The sequence below is a fragment of the Amblyomma mixtum genome, chromosome 2, assembly GCF_055824585.1.
Source record: "Amblyomma mixtum isolate Tamu chromosome 2, ASM5582458v1, whole genome shotgun sequence".
NCBI classification, from domain to species: Eukaryota; Metazoa; Arthropoda; class Arachnida; order Ixodida; family Ixodidae; genus Amblyomma; species Amblyomma mixtum.
The window spans coordinates 315,229,059-315,242,853 of NC_143013.1; the positions used below are offsets into that span (position 1 = coordinate 315,229,059).

At 46.1% G+C, this 13,795-nt stretch overlaps 1 protein-coding gene across 2 annotated transcripts in view; it reads left to right on the plus strand.

Moving 5' to 3' along the window:
• Positions 1-12,864: 12,864 nt before the first annotated feature.
• Positions 12,865-13,795, plus strand: part of LOC149365052 (uncharacterized) — a 347,207-nt gene continuing 346,276 nt past the window's right edge. For both annotated transcript variants that reach the window (XM_089575127.1, XM_089575126.1), the window contains exon 1: positions 12,865-13,165. The gene's annotated coding sequence lies outside the window, so the exon portion shown is untranslated. The remainder of the gene's footprint in view (positions 13,166-13,795) is intronic.

Genomic DNA, 13,795 nt, shown 5'->3' on the forward strand with positions numbered 1-13,795 from the left:
GTCTGTTACTTCTTCATGCCTGTCGATACTCAAAGAGTATCAGCTCCGTCAAATAATTCTTCCAAATTTGCGCCTTATAAACAAGCGAGAAATCAATAGCAGAGATGGAAATCGTTAAACAGCGTTCAGCTGAGCTCATATTAAAAAATGCAATCTTTCATTGGGAAGTTTATAAAAGAAATAAAAATAATATCGAACATCGGGCTCCACCTAAGACACAACGTGTTCTGCAAAGTACAGAGGCTTCATAATAAATGTGGGCCTTGAAAACGGGGCTGAACGCACAATGCGTATTTATGGAGTTTACTATGCACCATGAACGTCCTCGCAAAGAGTGAAGCCAGGAAATGTTACAAAAAAAAATTGTGCCATCATCATCAACCTTGTTCATTGCGTTCAAGAATATAGACATTTTCCAATAGTTTTTTGTCACTTTTTCCTTGGACGAGCCCCCACCGCTATACATCCGCAAGTTTTCTTATCTCATTCTTCTATTTAACTCTTTTGGCTGGCGTGGATAAGATTCATTTTTCTTTGAGTTCGCAGCACAGTTACTACGCCGTTGGTTATTTGCTCTAAGCTGTAGACATCATAGCCAGCTGCACTAATTGTAGCCCCAGTATCGTGAAGTCTCACCTGGTATTTGCAGTTGAAATTACGGCAGTCGTTCACAGCTAAAAGAATGCGGGTAAATTGCACACGTCACAATGGCAGCGACACGTGCTGCGCAAGCCATACTTCTTGGACGACGCACAATGGCGCACCGCACAAGGTAGCTGCCGGCCCCCAAAACGCCTTCGTCTTAATGGAAATGCTAATCGACGCGTGCTTCCTTCTGAGAAGCGAGCTGCGTGGACGGGAAGAGAGACAGGTGGAGGGGATACGGGAGACATTGCACGAGGCAAGAATTTCGCAGCCACCTATCCTCGAGGATACGGGTGAGAGAGCCTTCATGAATACCATTATGCAAAGAGAGCTGTCCTCATCGTCGTCAGAACTTCTGGGGCGCATTGAAAATGGGTGGCGTGTCTGCGCGCGGCTGCCGCATTGTTCAATAATATGACGAGTTCCATCCGCTGCCATCGCTTAGTGTGGCTGCCCCGTCGTGGACTCCACGTACGGGTATCGGTGCGAGCAGTTCGACTTGAGAAGGAGGCAGAGAAGGATGGACACCTTAGTGGAAACCACTAGGCGGAATCACCTACCGATGGCCACTGCGTGTCGTGTGTCTTTGGCAACGTTATTGCGGCGACAGCAGTGAGTGTGAGTGCGAGGAATGTAGAATAGGCGCTTGACTGTAACTGGTTTATTAAGTGGCTCAACTGAAACACCCCCCTATTTCAAGTTAAAGTATGGAACGTCTCCTCTCAGAGAAACGAATCACTTTTTCATGCAGTCCGCAGAAGCGGTGACGTGCTTTCAGTCGGTGCACATATTTGTTAAAAATGAAGATGACTGCTGACGACGCCACCGACACACAGAGTTGGTTAGTTCTTCATCGGACACGCAAAGGGTACTCTTGATACGCTCATTTACTTTCAGGTAACGGTCAGAAGTGCGATGGCGACAGATCCAGACTGCCAAGTGGGCGTGACAAAATAAAAAAGAACAGCTGCCGGTATTCTTCACGAAGCAATTCACATACTGTTCCATCGGGATGAGGACTGTACGGCTACTGGTGAAGAGTGTACATGGAAAAGTCTTAGGCCCCCTGGAAACAGGAAGAGCCAGAATTTGAATCGAATTATATCTTTCTAGCTAATTTAACGGGTCGCAGAGCATAAGTGAAACCCTATTTAAAGGGACACTGAAAACAAATTAAAGTTTTCCTTTATCCGCGTTCACTTCACAGAGACGCCACTCTCAGTGAAAGCAGACCTCTTATAAACAAGAAGAGACAGGTAAAAAAAAACTGCATTCAGGAGTTGCCATCCACGATCGATTTCGCAAGTAAAATGCGGGCGTCGACACCGAATTTTATGCGCGGATACCAAAGGTCACGTTGCACAGCCTTTCACTTCAAAACGATTGCAACCCGTCCATTTTGGAAAGGACACGTCAGGAATTTGAATCTGCTGGTGGTAGATTACAAAAACCTATTTTTGCAGGTGATAAACTGTCGTTTGTTGCAGGACAAACATCAACGTAGCCAGAAGGATAATCACTTTTTATTTTGAACAATAAATGGGCGGCGCTGGCCTCGAATCGCTTTAACATGCCTCTTAAATGAAACAGTAAAAAAAAAATAACCCGAAAGGGTTGAATGCCAGCAAGTCTGGCAGCGAAAAGGTAGATTTTACGAAGCGTTCATTTTTGCTCGAACTCTTCTTTCTGCTCCAGATGCAGCACTAATTCAAAGGCAAGTGGCTCCCCTGGAAGTCAAGGTAGATGAGGTGTGTTTATAGAATCCGCATCAGTTAGCCGACTTGTATACGCACTAGCAGGAAGTGTGCAGGCGCGAACGAACTGCGCGCATGCCATCGAGAACGCACGGCCTCTAGCAGCTAAATATACGAGCATCAGCTTTGCTCGTTTAGCCCGGCAGGCTGCCGCAGAGCGGAGCTGTTGCTCGCCATTAACGCTAAGGGCGCCAGCCGGTATCGAGAGGCTCATGGTGCATCACTATTTCGCAGTTACCAAGTACAAAGTGCAGGTGGCTCTTCGACGCGTCTTTATCCATGCGCTAGTACCAGTACCAAGCTATACTTACTAATAATAAATGCGACCTTATGTGCAAAAGAAAAAAGTTTGAGGGGTGTTACATGATGCCACATGACGTGACAACAGTTTCAACGTCAGCTATATGTGAAGCTGAAAGTGGAAGAGTGTGACAAAAGAATGTGTTCAGGAATTATTGGGCCTTCACGTCCCGCAGTTTCGGGATGCTGCCCAAGCACGAATCTCTTTTATCAGATTGCTGAATAATCGCCACAAACTTGCCCGTTATCAGTGTTTACAGTGAACTTTATTTACCTCATGAATGGCCGAAACAAACACTGAAAGAGATGAAAAACTAAACACTCCGGCCGCATTTAGATGGAATTTTTCTCGTGGTTCTCACAGAAGAGATGCGTACAGCAAAAAAAAAAGAAAGAAATGCCGCTCCTGTACGAGCAAATGCCACTCCTTTACAAAGCCCTAGAAATCTACCGTTTCGCGCGCCTAAAGGAAGGTATACGGAGAAACAACAACAACGATTAGGAGGGGACCGCAGGATGAACACAATGGCACGAGGACAGATAAGGTAGATCTTAAGCTCGATTAAATAAGAAAACAAGTGCGGAAATAAATTAATGTTGATCAAGACTTCCCCCAGCTGCAACTCCGGAAGTGGTGCGGGTACTATGTGGCAGTGGTAGGGTCATAGAAGCGCGCTTACATACCACATGATTGTGCACTGCGCTGCAGGGACGAAGAACCCCCAAGTTCTTTCCTAAGAGCAGGGTGCTCGAAATATTGCACAAAAAGATGCAACGCGGCGCAGAACATTCTCCGCATTCGGTTTACAGGTCCCGCAGTGAGAACTTGTATGCAGTCCAAGTGCTTGTTTTTTGCCTCGAACCCAGTTTTCTAGTTTTTCCATTCACATCGGGTGATTGAATTAGAACAAGCAAGTTTTTGGGCGTAGTTCATCAGGGATCATCACAGATTTTAGCGTAGGCTTCAGAGCAATGTTATAACAATAGTGTGATTCACGTGGAGGAGGATACCCGGATGGCGGCGGCTGTATGAGCGCGAAGCGAAACGGCGGCACAGTACATCCTGCCTGGTCTACTTCGATGAAAGAGGCAGACGCAGCTGCTAAACTCACGGCCTAAGCGATTCTGATGTCAGAATCCAACTACACTCGCGGCAGAAGCAGATGCCGCTATCTAAACCATGGAGTTTCTGAATATTACCTAGAGGGAACGCTGTCGCCATCGTCTATGCGAGTTTCTTGAAGGAAACTTCATCCACAGTGGCATAGCCGAGAAGACAGCGTATCGTACTTGGCTTGGCCCTAGAACATAACTTTGACTGCAGGAGTACAAATTTTCGTAAATTTTATGTTGCAAGGCAGCTTTTTTTTTAATAGTTATTATGTCCTGTAATAAAATATGCTTATTGTACATGTAACATGTAATAAATAAGCTAAAAAGCAGATAAGCCTAAGCGGACACCGAATTTTCCCAAGGTGAGAGAGCGCTTTCTTTGATGGCTCCAAAAGCTAACAGTGGAAATTAATTTTTCCCGGTTAACAGACACACTTTCGAAAGCAAATATTATTTCAGAAAAATTGTGAGCGCCTAAAATACTACACTATATATGCTTGCGTTTTCGCATTGCGAAAAACATACGTTTCATGGCTGTAGTCTGCTATCCTGCGTTCACGCCCCATGTCCGTTCATAGGCTACGGTTCCTGTCATGAGAACCTTGCCCGAATCCTCGCTTTTCTATGTTTCTATGAGAGGGTTGTTTACATGGGCTAACTACCGGATCTCACCATGTCTGGGCGCTGCGCTTACATATTTTGCCAAGAAAAACATGAATTAGGAATCGGGAACCTCTCCTACCCGTAAGCGACGGCCGTTTTCATGTTGCCAACAAGTGCAACATGCGGTTATTTGCGTGAATTAATACACGAACTGGAAGTCGTTCTTACATGCAATGCGCGGCCACTGCCAGCGTTCGAAATGAAGCAAACGCAACCCTCGGCTAGTGTGGTTAACAGACACTGCGCTTGTCGCAGTACTTTGCGCTTTTAAAAGCTGTCTACGAGACTCCTACGAGAAATGTGCAGTGTGGTCACAACAGCAGACTGCGGAGTTCTCGATTCACAAAAAATTTTTGTCCCTGCCTTCATCGTGCAGTGCCCAGGTAGCACGAGGCTTCTGCTGGACAAAGCAGGCTTTCTGCGTAAATGGCTCCAGCGATGGGGCAAACAAGGTTCAGGCCTAGCAGGCACCAGACACTGTGCTCAGCTCGCTTCGAGTCAAGCGCCTTCGGATGCTTGGATTTGTCAACAGGTCACTAGAAAAGAGAACTTGGTTTTGCTTCAGAAGGTAACTTTGCACCCACTAATTTTTATGTAACTGACAGTAGTGTTTTTTGTGTGGAATTTTCGGCTCGCCGATATTGTCTTCAGGAGCAAGGATTAAAGTGTGTTTAAAAGAACACTTACGCAAGGCCACAAATATAAGCAAGAAGCTCATTCTCTCTCGTGGTGCACAGTTCTTCAAGCAAGGATCTTGAATTCGAATAAAAAAATGTTTATAATACTAAGCACGTAACTCCACGTAACGGCAGGCATGCAGTGGAAAGTGAAAAAAAAAATCACGGATTTGCAACAGCAAGCGAGAAGAATTGACTTTTACACAAAGTTTCGAATTTCTCTGGCAAAGTGACAAGGCACATAGCGCCACACCAAAAAAGATCGGCTTCACTGGTTCGTTAAACAAGGATGAAATTCATAGCCTTCCTTGACTTCATTTCTAGTTTTTCCACCTTAAGCGTGTACCGACAAAAGAAGGTGACAAAGAAGGCATCAAAAGAATATTAACACTTATATAGCAGCAGTGCGATGCGCGCGAGCCTCATACATATTCAACGGAGTTAGCTGAATAAAAGCTAAGTGCGAAACAGACACAAATGTGTTTACTCGCTTGCATTACCAGGGTTATCAGTATTCATAATATTCCTCAGGCAAAGCTTGTATCACCGTTCTTTGAAGTCGTTTGGGTGGGTTTATTCGTGTCTGAAATGTAGCTTAGCTGGTTTGTCCATACCCGGGTCACGTTGTCGAATATGCAAAAGTTTGCTTCTGACTCCATAAGAAGGAAGACTTCGTACTTCATTTTGCTTTTATTCCTCAAAACTGGTATCGCGTGTCCCCGGAATTGAATTTCAAATCTAATTTGTGTCGCAGCGGAGCCCCTTCTCCCGCATTTTGTGCACGCCCGCTTCTATATTGGTAAAAGGACAACAAAAAAGTCCTTGAACAAACAGAGATGAAATTTTAGGAACTGCACTTCCTTCTTCTAACAGTGTCTGATATCTGAAAAGTTTCTTTAGTGGGCTACTGTTGGGCCCGCCCGGTTTTGCTAACCAGGACTTAGCATACTATTGCGGTTTCAAGATAAGATCCCGGAAGGAGAACTCACGCAGTGCCCGCTGGCCACTGAAGCATAGTGCGCAAAACGACAACGAACATATACGTCATACCATCATGTTGTCCTTTCTGTCGATTGTTCCCGGCATTGATGCGTCCTAAAATGGTAGAAGTTCTATTTCTTAGGTACAGTCCCGGCCGTAATAATATGACCATAATAATCAACCATTTCCTTGGAGTGTGCGGATGTGCAGTTCGAGGCAATGTGAGGTGTCCATGACCCCTTTGCGCTGCAGGATACCGCGGCTAAATCTTTATTTATGCCGATCGGGGCTTTCGATATCCAACCTTTGTGAATCTTGTGGCGAAATTGAGTCTATAGAACATTTTTTCCTCTCCTGCCGGCGGCTCGCTGCTCTCCGCAGAATTTACTTGGAGATCCCCCTCGCTCGGCTTGGGCTTCCTCTATCTATTCCGATTCTCTTATCCTTCGGGGCAAGCGCCAAGGGATATGCCCTGAAACGAGTGTTCGATTCTATTCACGATTATAGAATTTCATCTGGTAGAATCCTCTGCTAGAATGTGAATTCACAGCTTTTCTTTCTCCGTATTTTTTGTTTTGTACAAATTCTAGCTCTGCGTCCCAAAATTTTAAATTTACTCCATTCCCTCTACATGAGTGTGTTTGTATCCGCTATGCACCCTGGCCAATCCCCCGCCGTGGGTATGTGCCATTCAGCCTGAGGATATCATCATCATCATCATCCTGGCAGTGCCCAGTTCTCTACCCTACACGAGGGGAATGGGTATACTGAGAGCAAAGGAAAAGTTCGAATTGATTGTGCGAGTGGACATGTCCATGTGGACCTTAGTGGACTTTAAGAGTAGTGCTCTGCTCAACAGGGCTTTGAAACCGAACATGAGCTCTTGAGAGAATAAAATTGACAGCCCATAATTAAAGTTCTTCTATCAACAAATTGGCAACGCTCGCATTAAGCTTTTTGGAGACACAAGATATCTAATATTTCTTGCTGCCATGCTTAAACTGTCGCTGTTTCTAAACCTCTGGTTGACTGTGCTTGTATGGTGAACCATGAATTCGTTGTTAGCAAGTTCAGTGAGCCGAACAGAATTGGCCCCAGAAGAGAAATACGTAATTTTCCGTCTCTTCTGCGTTGTTTCGACTTAGACCATGCCCTTTGAGCGACAAAACGAATGCGGCGGTCCCTCGTAGATAAACTTTTCCTCTGCCGTTCGCCAGCAGTCTGAAACAACTGAAAGCGTGCGGCCTGCACGACCGGTCTTTCGTCAAAATTCAGCCAAACGAAACAGGTAAAAAATCATCGAACATAAGAAGCTTTAGCGTGAATGTGAGTAGATGTGTGTGAAGCCAGCATGCGTTACTTCGCAACCTCGTTGTAGGCGTCACAAAACAAAAATGAAGCAACGAAAGAAGGAAAACACATACATGGGGAACGCCGGCTGCAATAGAAGATCGTAATGATGCTGACGTGGAGCCAACAAGTAGCTGGTGAAGCAAACAGAATAAAGTAGCTGCGGGGTAGAAAGGGACACAACAAAAGGAAAAGAATGAAAGACTGGCGACGCTGCCAACAATCGGAAAAGAATTCAGGCAAAACTCCTAAGCCTGGCCTGTATGAACGCCTGTCCTTTCTCGTCCTCAGTCGCTAGTATGGCACGCGGCCAGAAGTGCGAGACAATATCAGGCAAAATACTTATGAAGTGCCTGTGCGAACCCATTTTTTCTGATAGCAGGACACAAGAGCTGCAAGTTCCTCGCTTCCCTCGCCTGAGGCGAATGAATTCAGTGCCACACGTTGCCCAGACCAAGTTTGATCCTTTCTTACTTTTTTTTGCCTAGGGTTGATTGCAAATTGTATGTGCTGACGATATCACTGACCTGTACTCGTTGACAGCCTGTTTGCGGAAGCATATATACAGTGCAGTAGCGGCTCCAGTCTAGCAGTTTTTACCTTCAGACCCACTGAAACGCGGCCTAGCGAGTAATCAGCTTTTGTTTGGCGCTCGTTTAAGCATTCCACCACCGAACGCTCCTCTGACAACGAGGGATCAGATCTGCCTTTGCGTTTCTATATCAATGCAGCGATCATCTCTTTACAGACGGATTTAAAAACACTGCTGGTGCTGCGAATGTACGAAAGAAAACATCATTCATAGAGCTAACGAAAAAGAAGTTGCTGTTCGTCGGCCACAGTTCTGGGCACGAACAGTTTTAAAACAGCTTCGACAGGTCTTAGTTTGGGCCCAACAACTGAGGACTGGGAGGCGGCACTGTGCAGGTCACATTCGGAAGACGAGCTTTCGCTGGTGAATCGGCAAAAGTGGCGGCAAAGGTGAATGGGCTCCTCGCATGAGGGCCCACCCAACCATTATATGCATTAAACATGTCTATCTCTGTCGCTCTCTCAATTTGGGCATAGAAGCACTGCCGAACGAGTGGACGCCAAATAACTGTACAGTCTGGGAATAAATAGAGCTAAGGAACAATAAAAAGTAACCTTGAACTCAGCACCGTAGCAGACGTATTGCAGTGCAGACAGACTCTCAGTGGTTGGCCGACGCAGCTTCCGAATATCAGAGCATTTCGGCTGAAGGAAATGCGATGTGGAAGACGAAAAGGAGCTTGTTTTTGTGGATATTTAAATAAACATGAAAGGAGAGCTCGGTGCCTGACAACGGCGTCGCCTACTACGTTTCTCATATTTGAAGAAATCACTACAACTGACGACGTAAACCTGAAGCGATGGCTCAATGGTTAGGGCGCTCGGCTACTGAGCTGGAGTTCCCGGGTTCGAACCCGGCTGCGGCGGCCGCATATTGATGCATGCGAAACGCAAAAGGCGCCGGTGTTTTGTGCGATGTCAGTGCACGTTAAAGAACCCCAGGTGGCCGAAATTATTCCAGAGCCGTCCACTGCGGCACCTGCTTCTTTCTTCTTTCACTCCCTTCTCTTACGGTGCGATTCGGGTGTCCGCCAAGATGCAACAGAGTTACTGCGCCATTTCCTTTCCTCAAAAACAAAAAAAGCAATTTTCTGACGAAGTAATGGTCAACTAAACACAACGCACCTACAATGCACACTACATAGCATAGAGCACCCAATGCCACCCCAGCATGGGAAACTATAAAATAAACACTAAGCGCGAGCAAGTATAAGCGGAGTAGATGTTAAGTACAAGCAAGTACGTACCGACGTAATAACAAGGTCATATACACAAACACATGAAGGTCAAAGTAAAAATTTATGTACTGACAATTGCATACGAAAACGAACTAAGAACGAAAACCACGCAAAGGACGATACACAGGGAAGAAGTAGACAGGACGAGCGCGGTCCTGTCTACGGTCCTGGGAGTAGTGTACGAAATCCCGCTTAGTTGCGGCTCAGTTTACGTTGGGCAAACGGGACGCTGCATTAATAAGCGCCTACAAGAACATAAAAATTCGTTGGGCTCTCACAGCGGCATGCATTTGCCAAAACACTGTCTTTCGTGTGACAATAAATGCACGCCACTCTTTGAGCGCACAAAGATAATCGGAAGGGCAAAAGACCAGAAAACCCGTGAGGTCATCGAAGCCTGGCAGATTGACAGATATGGGCCCGAAAAGTGTGTAAGCGAGGCTTCGGTCCATCTGTACAAGAAGGAACTGAAGTTCCTTAACTCGATTAGATAGAGATTGCTTGTTGCGCATGCGTAGGGTTGGTGATGGAAGGAAGATGTGTTTCAATAAACAGTTGCAAGTCCGCGCTCGTCCTGTCTACTTCTTCCCTGTGTATCGTCCTTTGCGTGGTTTTCGTTCTTAGTTCATGGATTACCAACTAGCCCCCCATCGTACACTCCTACGAAAACGAATTTATGACCGGTGACCTGATAAGGGCTTTCTTCACGTCGGTGACTATCTCCCCGTTCAACAGTTTGCCAAGAGTAACCGTTTTAAATCATTTTCTTCGTTACTATTTCCCACACAATCTCTCCTCTCACAAAGGAAGACTCAACAAGGCGAGTTCGATCATGGTGCGGCGTTACTTCTGGCCACTGCCATGAGATACGGAAACATTACCTGCCAGGAAAAGAGAAGTTGAAAGACAGAATGATGGACGCATGCGGCATGCGCACAAGATAAAGAAAAGCGTCTTGTCACGTATATGAAGCATTTCCCAACAAGATAAACTGCGACGTTAGTTGTAGCCACTTTGATCGGTGACAAGAGGCAATTCTTACCCTGTGCGCATACTCTTTATATATACCACAAGTTTCTTCTTTTTTTCTTGCTTGCTTGTAATGTTTCTGGCACATCTCCCCAGTGATCAGCAGTGACACCATGCGTGATCGATGCGGCCCTCAAAGTATTTTTTTCCGGCTTCGTGTCTATATTCTTGATTTAGCTTTAGGCTGCTTCCAAGCTGCGATCCATCACATGTAGTTACATGTAGTTCTGAAATGTTCTCTTCTATACCAAATCGGTCACTTAGTCGCAAGTCAGACGAACGCATCACTGCTCCATTATTTTTGGTGAAGAGGTGGTCACGGGATTGCTTTGTGAGAACATTGTTTAATTACATTTCATGATTCACGTACCGCAGAGATTGCTACGGCATCAACATCGCAAATTCCGCACAGCCTCCTGATCATAGAGTTCCTTACTATTACCTAGAGGGAAAGCTGGTGGCGCTGCACTTTAGCCACCATGGACGCTCAAAGCATCATGGGCCGGTGAGCTACTTAATGCGGGACAGTCGGATTTTTTGGGGGACATGTAGTGTCACTACTAGGATTTTTCATTCCGAAAACGGTGTTCATGTGTGTGCAGATGACTTTGGCGCGAACGCAGTGTGCGAAAGCCATAGTAGCCAAACCGCAACAGCACACGACGCCAATAAAAGGTTTTTTTTTTTTTTAAATGCCATTAAAAAACTTTTTAAAGTGTTTAGCAACAATATTTTTCTGAAAACATATTTCCTTTTAAAGTGCGCCTGTTAAGCACAAAATATTAGTTTTTGTCACTGATCTCCACTAGAAGGCTGGATGGCGCATTGAGCGCCCGAAAGTGAAGCCACCGGAAGTAAGTGGCCTGGTCCCGGGAAATCGGACTTCAGCACGGTTTTTCAGTTCCAGTTTTGTTTTCCCATTTATCATTTCGTCTTTTCGCCGTTCTCGTCTTTTTACATGACAATGCCTACCTGTTGCTCCGTCAACTGAGCGAGGAGACCAGCGAAGTCTTCGGGAAAGACGTTTCAAAAATAAGGGCCCATTGCGTCGCAATGGGGCGACACTAGCAGACGACAGGACGTCGCTACAAACAGCAAGTATGGAACCTCGTCTGCTCAGCTCTGTGTCGTCCCGTCGCTGCCGTCGCCAACACCGCTCTTTACTGTGATGCTTGTTCCCGCGCTCAAGCCCAAGTTATGCTGTCAATGGGGGATAAATATAAGAAAGAATTGGTTGAAACATTCACCAGGCAGCTTACTTTACAGCGACCATTTTACCGAATTATGTTTAAAAAAAAAACGGAGCGAGGGCTAGGCTACTATCTTGTGAGGTGTCGACGGTGTTCGGTTGGTTCACATTAGCGCCTCCAAAAGGTATGGTACTGCTTTTCCGGGGGAGCGTGTCATGTACTGTTTCGTATTGAAGCAAGTTAAGCCTGAATGGGGCTTAATTTGTGGTGCTTGGTGCGGTTGACTTCTAACAGCGCTTCTCACGCGAACTGCAGCATTCGTATTTCTTGTCAGTCGTTCCTCTCGCGCTGTGCCTTTTCATTGCTGCACGAAAATTCGGTTTTAAGATGACCTAGCCTCATCGTCATTCCACTACTTCTCCTTTACGCTCGGAAGACAAGAACCAGGCAAGAACATAGTGTTTAATGCACGTACCCCTTTGCCGAGGCAGGGTGAGACCTGCATGCCTGTTTCTTCGCTTTCGCGGAAATTACAGGGTTCTGCACACAATGCTCACATTTCTCGCGTTCAGCTTGCTTGTTCCTTTCATATAACAGCAGACATTACACGAGAACAACGCAAAAAAGTGAGAACGAAAGTTGTAAAGACGGGACTTTTTGCATTGAAATACAAAGCAGACACCCGACTTCAGGGACAAGCCGTCCAACTTCCGGTGGCTTCACTCGCGCTCGTCTCGGAAAGCGGGAATGCGGTATCCAGCCACCTAGTGGAGATTAGTGGTTTTTGTAGTGTTCAATACTTGGCCAATAGGAGAGCGAGTCAGCTCTTATTTTGAGCAAACTTTGTATTTACATGCTTTTCTCCTTATTTGTTGCAATCATTACACAGGTTATTGAATGTTACGGCATTCTTAATTATTGAACAGCCTTTATTTTTGCATTATTTTTTTGCCAAAAGTTGCAGTTCCGCAACAAGTAGCTCACCGCCCCATGATGCTTTGAGCGCCCACGGTGGCTGCAGTGGTCTTGAGAGGGTTCCACGCAAACTCCCTTAGAAGGGGCGCCAGCTTTCCCTCTAGGTAATAGTAAGAAACTCTATGCTCCTGATACAACACTTGTAGAAACAGAGTGTTCGCCTTTCCAGCAGCTACTTTCGCGGGCGCAGTTGCCCACGGGGTCCGGTCGAAACACCCGCCCTGCCCTGCCCAGCTTCCACCGTGGCCCAATGGATGGCGCTTTCCTCCAACGAAGAGCAGAGCACGTGACGGAGGGTGTGCCGAAATCGACGGCGAGTGCCGGAGATTGGAGCACGGCATCAAAATCAACTCGCTTCCCGTCGCGGGAACGTGCCAGAAAGGCAGCTTCCGCTTTCGCCTCGCGAGCGCGGTGCCGCGGCTCCCAAGTTTATTGGTGGCGTCGCGGGACGCGCTGCGAACAATTGTGCGGTCGGGGCTGCTGTGCCAGCGCTGTTATCCGTTGTAGACGTCGTGGTCCTGGCGATCACTGCTGCTTCATGTGCCGTAACCCGTTTGTGCCGTCCTGTCGGTCTGGTGCTGCCTCGTGAATGAGAAGGATAAACGCCTGAACGAGAGTGATGAAAAGGCCAGACACCTGACGAGCTGAGCTTGCGCACGGTAAGTTGACGTCATGCGCATTGTGTTTGTATCTAATGTTTATGCTCTATTATTCATGTTGTTTTTGCTGTTCGATTCGTTGTGTCAACAGCCGTATAAAGGTCTTTCTCCGAGGGAACGGAATCGGTACCGGCGTACTATGTCGTAGCCTGGAATTCCGCACTTAGCGACTGCAAAATGAGAATGTTATCCCTCCCAGGCTAGCCCGCGATGACCACGCGGCTCTCTACAGTGCACCACCTGTGCCCATGTTGCCCTCGGGCGCTTCAATCAATCAATCAATCAATCAATCAATCAATCAATCAATCAATCAATCAATCAATTAATCAATCAATCAATCAATCAATTAATCAATCAATCAATCAATCAATCAATCAATCGCCCTTTTATTTTCTCGATATTAGAGAAGGAGAACGGACTAAAAGCTCGGAAGCTTGACAGAGGTCCTGCCCCCTTTTTTCATGTTGACATTGCATCAGACGAACGGCAATAAATTCTGCGCTATACGTTGTTGCACAAAAGAAGATAACACACCTTGGAAAAAAAAAACAAAAAGTACCAACACACAAATACATGCAGCGCCATCACGCAAACTTGTTCAGAAAAAAATTTTAATAACAGTATTTGAAT